This window comes from Sinocyclocheilus rhinocerous, unplaced genomic scaffold, assembly GCF_001515625.1.
Source record: "Sinocyclocheilus rhinocerous isolate Xijiao unplaced genomic scaffold, SAMN03320098_v1.1 scaffold66, whole genome shotgun sequence".
Taxonomy (NCBI): Eukaryota; Metazoa; Chordata; class Actinopteri; order Cypriniformes; family Cyprinidae; genus Sinocyclocheilus; species Sinocyclocheilus rhinocerous.
In genome coordinates, this window is record NW_015662934.1 from 331,304 (window position 1) to 341,234 (window position 9,931).

Genomic DNA, 9,931 nt, shown 5'->3' on the forward strand with positions numbered 1-9,931 from the left:
ACACACACACACACACACACACACACACAGACAGACACAATGAAGATCTGACCCATATGCAGTGAAAAGAAAGCTGGATTACTGCTGAAAACTCCTTGAATAAGTGCTTTTGCTTCAAGACCCAGATTTTACATTGGTAACTTGGAACACAGTGCTAAAAATTTCTTGAAATGTATTAATATTACTATAAACTCCACAGGCTCAACAATATGGAAAACATAACACAGGAAGAATATAGTAAAACAGGATTCTTTATTTGTTTTTGTTTTAAGTTAATACTTTTATTCAGCAAGAATGCAGCAAGAATGCATTTAATCAAAAGCGACAATAAAGATTTTAAATAAATTCTGTTCTTTCTATGCTTGAACAAAAGATCATAGTTTCCACAAAAAAAGTCAGAACAACTGTTTTCAACCTTGATAATAATCAGAAATGTTTCTTGAGACTGGTTTCTATTAGAATGATTTCTGAAGGATCATGTGACATTGAAGACTGGAGTAATGAAGCTGAAAATTCAGCTTTGCATCAAAGAAATAAAATACATTTTAAAATATATTCAAACAGAAAACAGTTATTTAAAATTGTAATAATATTTCACAATTTTACTGTATTTTAATCAAATAAATGCAGTTTTGGCAAACATAAGAGACTCATTTCAAAAACATGAATAAAGCTTGATTATTAAAGCTATTGACTGGTAATGTAGCTCTATTTGTATTCCACTGCTTTTCCTAACAAAACATTCACTGCAAAAAGTGTTAGATTTGTCATTTGTCCTTTTAGACGTGAGCATGAGGACAGAACGGCAGACTAGTGACTTTAAGGAAAACATGAGTCATACTTGAAACATGATTTAGTGTCACTAGGAGACAAAACTGGTCCTTGGAAGTGTAAATGTTAGCGTAGGATCCTATACTGAGTAATGTAAACACTCCTCCTCAAATGAGCCATCGTTTAAAAGCATGTCTAACAGTATGTACATTTGCGAGTGTATTACTATGCGCGTTTGTCCATGCAAGGGCCTTTGGGTTTACATGCATATTACTAAGTGTGCTTGAGAGGGCGACTCGGTGTGTAACTAGAGCCGCTGGTGTATTAAAGAAATTGTTGGAGCCAACCTGTACTGAGCCAGAACAGACATGAAATATTCACAACACCACACACACACACACAAAGCTAAAACATGCCAAGCCAGATGGTGTGACATTCAAAGAGCACAATCTAGCAGCCTATCAATAGGATACAGAGAACATTTTATCAAGAGGGGCGTGATGGGTAATAAACACTTTGCTCCCAGAGAGGGACTGGGTTACAGCGCCACCTTGTGGTGCTTTACCACGCCATATGTTTGGGCATGTGCTTACTGATTGTTGACCTCTGATACACACGGACAGATGGACGCAGCGCCAGACCAAAACAGAGCCTGGGGAGACGAGATAGGTTTGTACCTTGGCTTCAAAGGCATCTAATGGATTTATATCATACAAGAAGTCTGAGAATTTAAAACTCGTCTACTCAATGCACTGCTGTCTGCATCCAGCCGGGATCAGAGAAAGAGACGAGTATTGATTTTACCTTCAGTTAACAAAATGGTTTTCCCAAGCTGACTAAATATAAGGTCTAGCGTAAAAAAGTAGGGGCGTTCTTGGGTGCAAAGCAGAAAATCGAGGAGCCTGGCTAGCCAAAACGCACACAAAATTGCCCGCTGTCATACACGGTTTGCCTCAGAGTGGCTTTCATTCATTTGATACATTGTTCACTCACTCATCTTCCAGTCTGAATTGGCCACGCTCTACAAACTCGGCAACAGAGCTCAGAGCAGACAAGCATTACTCTCATTTGCAGGTACTTCTGAACACACACAAGCACCTGGAAAAATGGGGAAAATAAATGAATAATAAAAAATAAAAAACCGAGTAAATGTATTAGTCAATGAGTTAATTATTTAGTAATTAACTTGTGTATTAAAATCTTGCCACAAAAATAAGGAAAATACTCTAGTGTTCTTCCCACATAATGTGCAAACTGAACACTATAAAGCAAATTATATGCTAAATATTGTAAAAAAAAAAAAAAAAAAAAAAGTTACAAATATATTGCAAAAATATTTTAAATATACATTTAAATATAAAATGTATATGTAATATAAAACAGCTGTCCACATGATTAAAGCAGCAATAAAGTCATACAATTATTAATAAGGAAAAAAACCACAAATTAACTGATAAAAAAAATTGATGAACATTTTTCTTTACTGATTTAATTAAATTTTTGCAGCCTTATGTAGTCAGATAATTAGATAACATAAATGTGTGCGTGGAAATTTCATTGCATAAATAGAGAAAATATGCTTTTCAATATCTTGCTTGATGTTCTACTTCAAATACTGTGCAAACTAAAAGCGATAAAATCAGCGCATGCTAAATATTGTGTGAAAAACTATTTTTAATATAAACGTTATAATATAAAATGCAGATAGCTTTCCACATTATAAAAATTCAATTTTAAATAGGAAACTCATTCAATTATCAATAAGGAAAAACAAAACTACAAATTAATTAATTAAATTGGTTGTTAATCATTTTCTTTATTTTGTTTTAAGTTAATACTTTTATTCAGCAAGAATGCAGCAAGAATGCATTTAATCAAAAGCGACAATAAAGATTTTAAATAAATTCTGTTCTTTCTATGCTTGAACAAAAGATCATAGTTTCCGCAAAAAAAGTCAGAACAACTGTTTTCAACCTTGATAATAATCAGAAATGTTTCTTGAGACTGGTTTCTATTAGAATGATTTCTGAAGGATCATGTGACATTGAAGACTGGAGTAATGAAGCTGAAAATTCAGCTTTGCATCAAAGAAATAAAATACATTTTAAAATATATTCAAACAGAAAACAGTTATTTAAAATTGTAATAATATTTCACAATTTTACTGTATTTTAATCAAATAACTGTAGCCTTGGTGAGCATAAGAGACTTCTTTCAGAAATAATATAAAATCTTACCAACCCTAAAGTAACATTTATTTACTTATTTTCTTTCATTTACATTATTATTTAAAGTTAAGAGAGTGTGAACTTTATGCACAGGATACCCAGAACGACCTACGTCATTTGCAGTATGGAATGCACTTGACCTTTCATTTCCAGTGAGACTATGCACTATACAGCTTCTTGACCGATTTTAATTACTTTTGTCTGCAAAAATTGATTACAAATGTAATATAACTCCAGAGATGAAAACTAGACTGTTTTACACATGCAATGGCGTGACATACATAATCAGTTTAGAAGGTTTTACCATTGCATTCTGTTCCACACATCTCTGAAAAAAAAAAAAACATACTATGGTTTATGCTTTTATACTATTTCCATTTTTCAAGAGAGAGCATGAGAGACTTTTGAGAACTGCCATATGTTTTAAAGCTTTAACACTCAAATCAGTCTCAGATATTTCATCATCACACACCCCGGTATGGGCCTCTCGTTTGACTCTTTCAACCAATAGCAGGGAACATAACTTGGCACGTTGGTGACATTGCATGATACTGTTACATGCAAACATTTTTGCACACAACCACTAAAAAATACAGCCATTCTCTGGAAGCTGAAGTTCAACTGTTTAGCTGGGGTCCGTACTTTGCTTTGCACAGGGGCCGATCCTGTGAAACTAGAACAGAATGTGCTTTGTGAGGGGCACAGTGTTGACTGTTACACGCGGAGCTGTATGAAAATGAGCACGCTTTCTCCACATGGACAAACTGCAGCCTAAACAAAGCAGATGGAAATGCTTGACCAATTCCTCCACATTAGAGTCCTTCCTTACTGTATGCAGTTACTCTGTGGATTTGACTAAAGAGTTTGATATTAGATATTAAACCCATTCTCTCTTAATATTTTTCAGCTATTTACAATGCAATTTGCTCTGGATGGCAAAAGAGTTGTATTGTTTAATTAGTAAACCAGCATTTTGACAAGCAGCCAATGTTTTTCATTACATGAACACAAGAATTAATTTGCACAAATATAAATAAATCGTGAACGGCAATAACTGCCTATACTGCTCAGCAAAATCTTTTATATGACTGAAAAAAAATTACACAGAGGAAATGAATTAACATTTGTGTGTTGAATGGTAATTCCTTGAAAAAACCTATCAACCTGTCAAACCTGTCTCAAACAATTATTTTGCTTAAATTCTCTTTTGTAATTATGAAACAAATTGAATGAGACTGCTCTTAATAATTAAAAACGGTAATAAAAATAATTATTAATTATAATAAAATCAGCATGTTGTCAGTCAGTGTCATTTTAATATATCTTAATAATATCATAATTTTTTTATATTTTACTATTAAGGTTTTGTTTTAATTTTTTTTTACATCTTAAATTACCTCTCATTTTATTTCATTTAAATGTTAAGTTTTAGTAATTTTACGTAGTAAAATGTCATTTTTAAAAAATAAATATTTAGCTTTAATTTATTTTTATTTCAGCTTTAGTTTTTTATTTTTTTTATTTTAGTATGTCAGCTTATTGTAATGCAATTATTAGCCAAGGCAACATTTCTAATTTTTCGTAGGTAATATTTTATTTCATTTCAGCTTTATTTCAACCAACAAAATTTTTTTTTAATACTTTTAGTGAATAATACTAACACTGGACTAGTATGCTTTCACTCTATGGAAGAGAGCAGCATGAACATTCGGCTAAACGTTTCCTTTTGCACTCTACAGATAAATGAATGTCATATGGGTTTGGAGCATCATGTGCATGATTAAACAATGTCAATTTTAATTTCTAGATGAACTATTCCTTTAAAAGCACATCACAGAAACTGTCCGGGATTCCATCTACAACAAATGCATTTACATAAACTAATACAACTGATAAATTCCCCCCGGTCAGATCGTGCGGGGCTGGACATCCATTCATGGAATATGCTGTCATTATTCCATGGGCCAGTGTTGATCTTATGGATTAACGGATTGTGGAAAGTCTCCTCCATCAGCTGTTTCTATGGAAATCAAACATAAACATAATTCATCTGACACTGGATATGAAGTTCTTCCCATAACTCCCTTTGGGAAATGTGTAATTCAGAAACAAACAGCTCGCATCCCAGTTGCCACTGCTAAGTTTGAACTGGATGTGTTTTTTGCGTCTTGTTGATAGGTGGAGATGTTTGGATTACAGTCTGACTAACTAAATCCCATGACACACCAATCTGAGACAAAACAAGAGGAGCAGATGAGCTCAGCTGAAGCTGCTGATGTGTGTGTCCACCAACTGAGACCAACGACGAGTTGTTATTGTCACTCGTATTTCAGAACGAAATGGGATATATAAAGAATAGGACATTTTATCCAAGTCAATTTGATGAAATGTTACATTGTTACCACTTGGACAAACAGTTACTTGGAACAACAGGCATGCACTGATTAATTGTTGACACCAGGAATGTGCATTAAAAAGATAAATGGGTTCAATTTTGATTTCATGTTTGCTCACAACTATTGCATAGCCTATTCCAAACCAGAACAAATCAGACTAAGACAGATGCTTAACGACCTTGCTTGTGCGTCTCTCGCTCCACATCTCACCCTCTTCAGTAATTCTGACATTCTTTCACTGACTCGTGATTGTGTCACAAGATCTGCCCCAATGGAAGTCTTTATCACTGCATGTTGACAATAGAGCGCATATGCTTGCAGCCTGTATGCGCACATTCTGTTGGGCACACATGTATCTGCAGAACACATATGGACACTATCTCAGGCTCTAAGCATTCCACTGTCATGTTAATACACGATCATGGGATGAAGCTGTCTGGCTACCACCTACATGCACATGACTAACAATTATGCAAACGTTATACTGGGAGAACAGGAATTTTGCACTAAGTTTGAACAAAACAAATCTGAGCAGTTTAGGTTTTAAACGCCTTTGCAGTTTTTCAAGAAATAGATTTCAAAGGAAAACATTTTTGTTAGAACAATCCAAACATGTTTTGGAAGTACTGTGTAACATTTTAATTTTGCCTGAGGCTTTTTCCTCGAAAAGAAAGCTTTTAATGATACCAAGCAAACAGCACCTTACATACATTAAAACTGTATATTTCTGGGGAATTAACAAATGGTTAGTGCTGCCTGCTAAAGCACCGCTACAGAAAATCCCATAGAATTACACTGAACGAGGGACCCACAACATATGCATTGTAAAAATGTGAAATGTACAGTAAAAACGACAGCCGTGGTTGCCAGAACTTCACCGTAAAACTGTAAAAATACAGCAGCAACAATATAAGTGTTATGGACTGAACTTAAATGTTCAGTAAAAAGACATGCACTTCATTAAAGGGATGGTTTACCCAAAAACTCACCCACAAGTTGTTCCAAACCTGTATGAGTGTCTTTCACCTGTTGAACACAAAATAAGTTATTTTGAAGAATGTTGGTGACCAAACAGGTGACGGTTGACTTCCACAGTATGGAAAAAAAAATACTATTGAGGTCAATGGCTACCGTCAACTCTTTGGTGACCAATATTCTTCAAAATATCTTCTTTTGTGCTTAGAAGAAAGAAGAAACTCATACAGGTTTGGAACAAGTGGATTACATTTTTGGGTGAAAATATCCCTTTAACCAAAGTAAAAATCTATTTTGTACCTTAAATATTAATTTATAGGTAAATACTAATATATAGAAGGAGTGCCATATACACGGTAACACACGTGACTCTAAAATAAAATAATAAACATTAATTAATGTAACATAAAACCCAAATCTACATAACTGATAACAATAGGAAAAAACATAATTAAAACCAAAACCAAAAATAAAAAAAAACTGTACATTAAACCGTATTTTACTGTAAAATTACATGAACTGTCTTGTTAGATCTATTAACGTTTTTCACAATATACAGTAAGGGAATGTTTAACCTTATAAACTTATAACTTGTTGTTACCCATTTAACAGCACTGTAAAAAAAATTCTGTAGTTTTTACTAAATAATTTTGGCAGCTGTGGTTGCCAGAATAATTTTGTAAAAAATACAGAAAAACTGTAAACAGATTTACGGCCAAAAACTGTAAATTTTACAGTATAAAACTGTAATTTACAAACAAGAAAATTTTTAGATATTTTACAGTTTTTCCCTGTATATAGTACGGGAACTTACTGTTAACCTATTAACATTTTTTTTCCGTAGCGTTTTTACAAAATTTTACAGTTAAAATTACACTTATTTTTTACAGTGAGGTCTTTAATCTTTAAAATTCCAATCATTTTTAAAGAGACTAGTAAGCAAACACCTAGCAACAACTCAGAACACCTTAGAAACTGCACAGCAATATTCTGGCAAGCACCCAGAACACCTTAATATCGTGGCAACATGGAGGAGACAGAAAAAGTTAAACATGTACTTTGCCAATAAAATAGAACTGATGAAAGGAATCGCACTAGTTCCTATTAATGCAGCAGTGAGGATATTAGACAGTAAAAATGATAACTCAAAACCATGGGTGGAAGAAAATATGACCCGCATGAATCACACATATGGTTGAAAGCCACAGGAATGCACACTCAACAGACAACAACGTAAACAATATCACATGCTTTGCACTGCAGCTATATTTTAGAATTAGGTTAAAAAGGAAAAAAAGTTTGTCCTGGAAAATGCTGACTATGCAGCTCTTGCAGGCTAAATCTTCTTGAATGTACAGGAACAGTGAAAAGGAAAAAAAAGGGAGTTTTTCCATAAGTCACAGGGTTCAAAACAAGAAGCAGAAGATATGAAACACGTGTAACAGAATTTGAAATCTGCTTTAGGGGACAAACTTTAAATGAAAAACTTTTTGGATGCATTTTCTGGATTTGAAGCAAACAAAGTCCGTTCAAAAGTCACTACCATAATGTCAAAGTTATGATGCTGACTTTAAGACAAACTAATTCTTTTTCACATAACTTCATTTCTTTTGCAATAAGTACAAAGACAATAAGCCAATTATTTAATTTGGCAAACAGCATGTTGTCTTTATAATATCATGATTAGAGGGATAGACAGTTAGCCCAAAATGAACATTTTGAAGACATTTTGAAGAATGTTGGTAACCGAACAGTTGCTGGTAGCCATTGACAGTATTTTTCTTAAGTCAATGACTACCTGCAACTATAGCAAATATCCTCTTTTGTTTTCAGCAGAAGAAAGAAACTCATACAGATTTGGAACAACATGAGGCTGAGTAAATAATGACATCCTTTTCATTTCTGGGTATCAATCCCTTTAAGCGTACTATTTCTCAAACAGTATAAATGGTTCTGCATACAGTATACATGAGAATATATAGGCGCTCTTATATTTTAGGAGAGGGGTCCCTCACAAGGGATCACCATATTTAGCAGTCCTTGCCATCTAAAAAAAATTAAATGCATTAAGAACAAAGGTCAAAAAAGTAATTCATACACAAACCCATTGATCAAACCCTTTTTTTGTTACATCCAAAAGACAAAAATGCTGCATTAATAAAGTTCTAGACACACACAATCCACACAATTGGTACAAAAGAAGCACATACATATTGCTTTCTTCATATCTTCTGGTGGAAACGTGGAGCTCAGGAGGGCGTCCAGCACAGAAAGAGACCTAGACAGGCTGGTGCTGTCAGTTCTACAGTACTGAGGGGTTGGAAGAGGCCCTGTATTACTTATAGAAGCCTGTTCACGTGAACTACTGTAGGCTACTGGATAGACTACATTCCATGTGTGTTCGAGGAAAAGACATGCAGTTCTGTAAAAGCACCTCTCCCAACATATGCATGCTATATATATATATATACACTCTCACCCATAGGGAGGTGTTCAATGTCAACTCAACACGTCCACAATTCACAAAATGCCAAACTCGTTTCCTCAACTTTAGAAACCACTGCTTATAACTGTGTGATGTGCTCTTCATTGAACATTGAAACTCAACACAACAACATCTAATCCTCCACCCTTGATGTTGTTACATGACACTTCCACTTTTTCTTCGCCAGAATGACATATCTGCGATGAGTTTGTGTGAGATTTCGGGTTTTGGTGAAGTTCACCGCCTCTGCGTTGTAATATAAAGTCATGACATGTTCATTGAAAGCATATTTTCATAACATTCCTTCATATAACTTTAGAAGAGCTCGTTTGAAAGTTCAGCGAATACATGGAAAGGTTCCATGAATAGCAACACTTTTGACACTGCGGATTAAAATGACCGCGTAAAGCAGGAGAAAATCGAAGGTCCAAACCTTTGAGCTTGATCTGGTCTATGAGATCATTTGCGCGTGCCAGCTGGAGATGTGAGGTCGCCAGTTTGGGATCCGAAGAGTTACAGTTTAATGGGGGAAAAGCGCGAAATAACTACAGCTCCATGGCCGAGCTAGGTCCTAAAGTTAGTGGACAGCCCCGAGAATCATTCGGGCTTTGTGTGTCCCTCACATTCCTTGTTAAAGCAACACAAACAGCAGTGGAAATCCCACCCTCCGCGGCGCGCGCGAGCTTTCTCTCATTGGATGGAGACATGAAAGAAGCCCTGTGTTTAGAATCAGGAGAGCAGCGAGAACAAAGCCGCGGAACCCGTTCAACTGCTTTTCGCCTTCTCGTTCTGTTTCGAAGAACGAAATATGCTAAGAAGAAGAAGAAAAAAAATGCAAAGACACTCAACTATAGGCGCATTGACTAAAGTTACAATATGGCATTGAGTGCATCAATGAGTTTTTTTTTATTTTTTGCAAATGTTATGATGAAAAATGCAAAAGGGTATGGAAGCCCGTTTCCGCCACTGAATAAAAAATAAAAGAGGTAATTGCGACTTTTTATCTCACAATTCTGCCTTTTTTTCTCAGAATTGCGTGATATAAACTCACAATTGCGAGTTATAAAGTCAGAATT

The 9,931-nt window shown here is 34.9% G+C and overlaps 1 protein-coding gene across 1 annotated transcript in view; it reads right to left on the minus strand.

Annotated features, from left to right (window-relative positions):
- The window catches only part of paqr6 (progestin and adipoQ receptor family member VI), a 24,206-nt gene extending 14,815 nt beyond the window's left edge, over nt 1-9,391 (minus strand). Inside the window, exon 1 of the mRNA XM_016538649.1 lies at nt 9,289-9,391. The gene's annotated coding sequence lies outside the window, so the exon portion shown is untranslated. The remainder of the gene's footprint in view (nt 1-9,288) is intronic.
- Nucleotides 9,392-9,931: the final 540 nt, after the last annotated feature.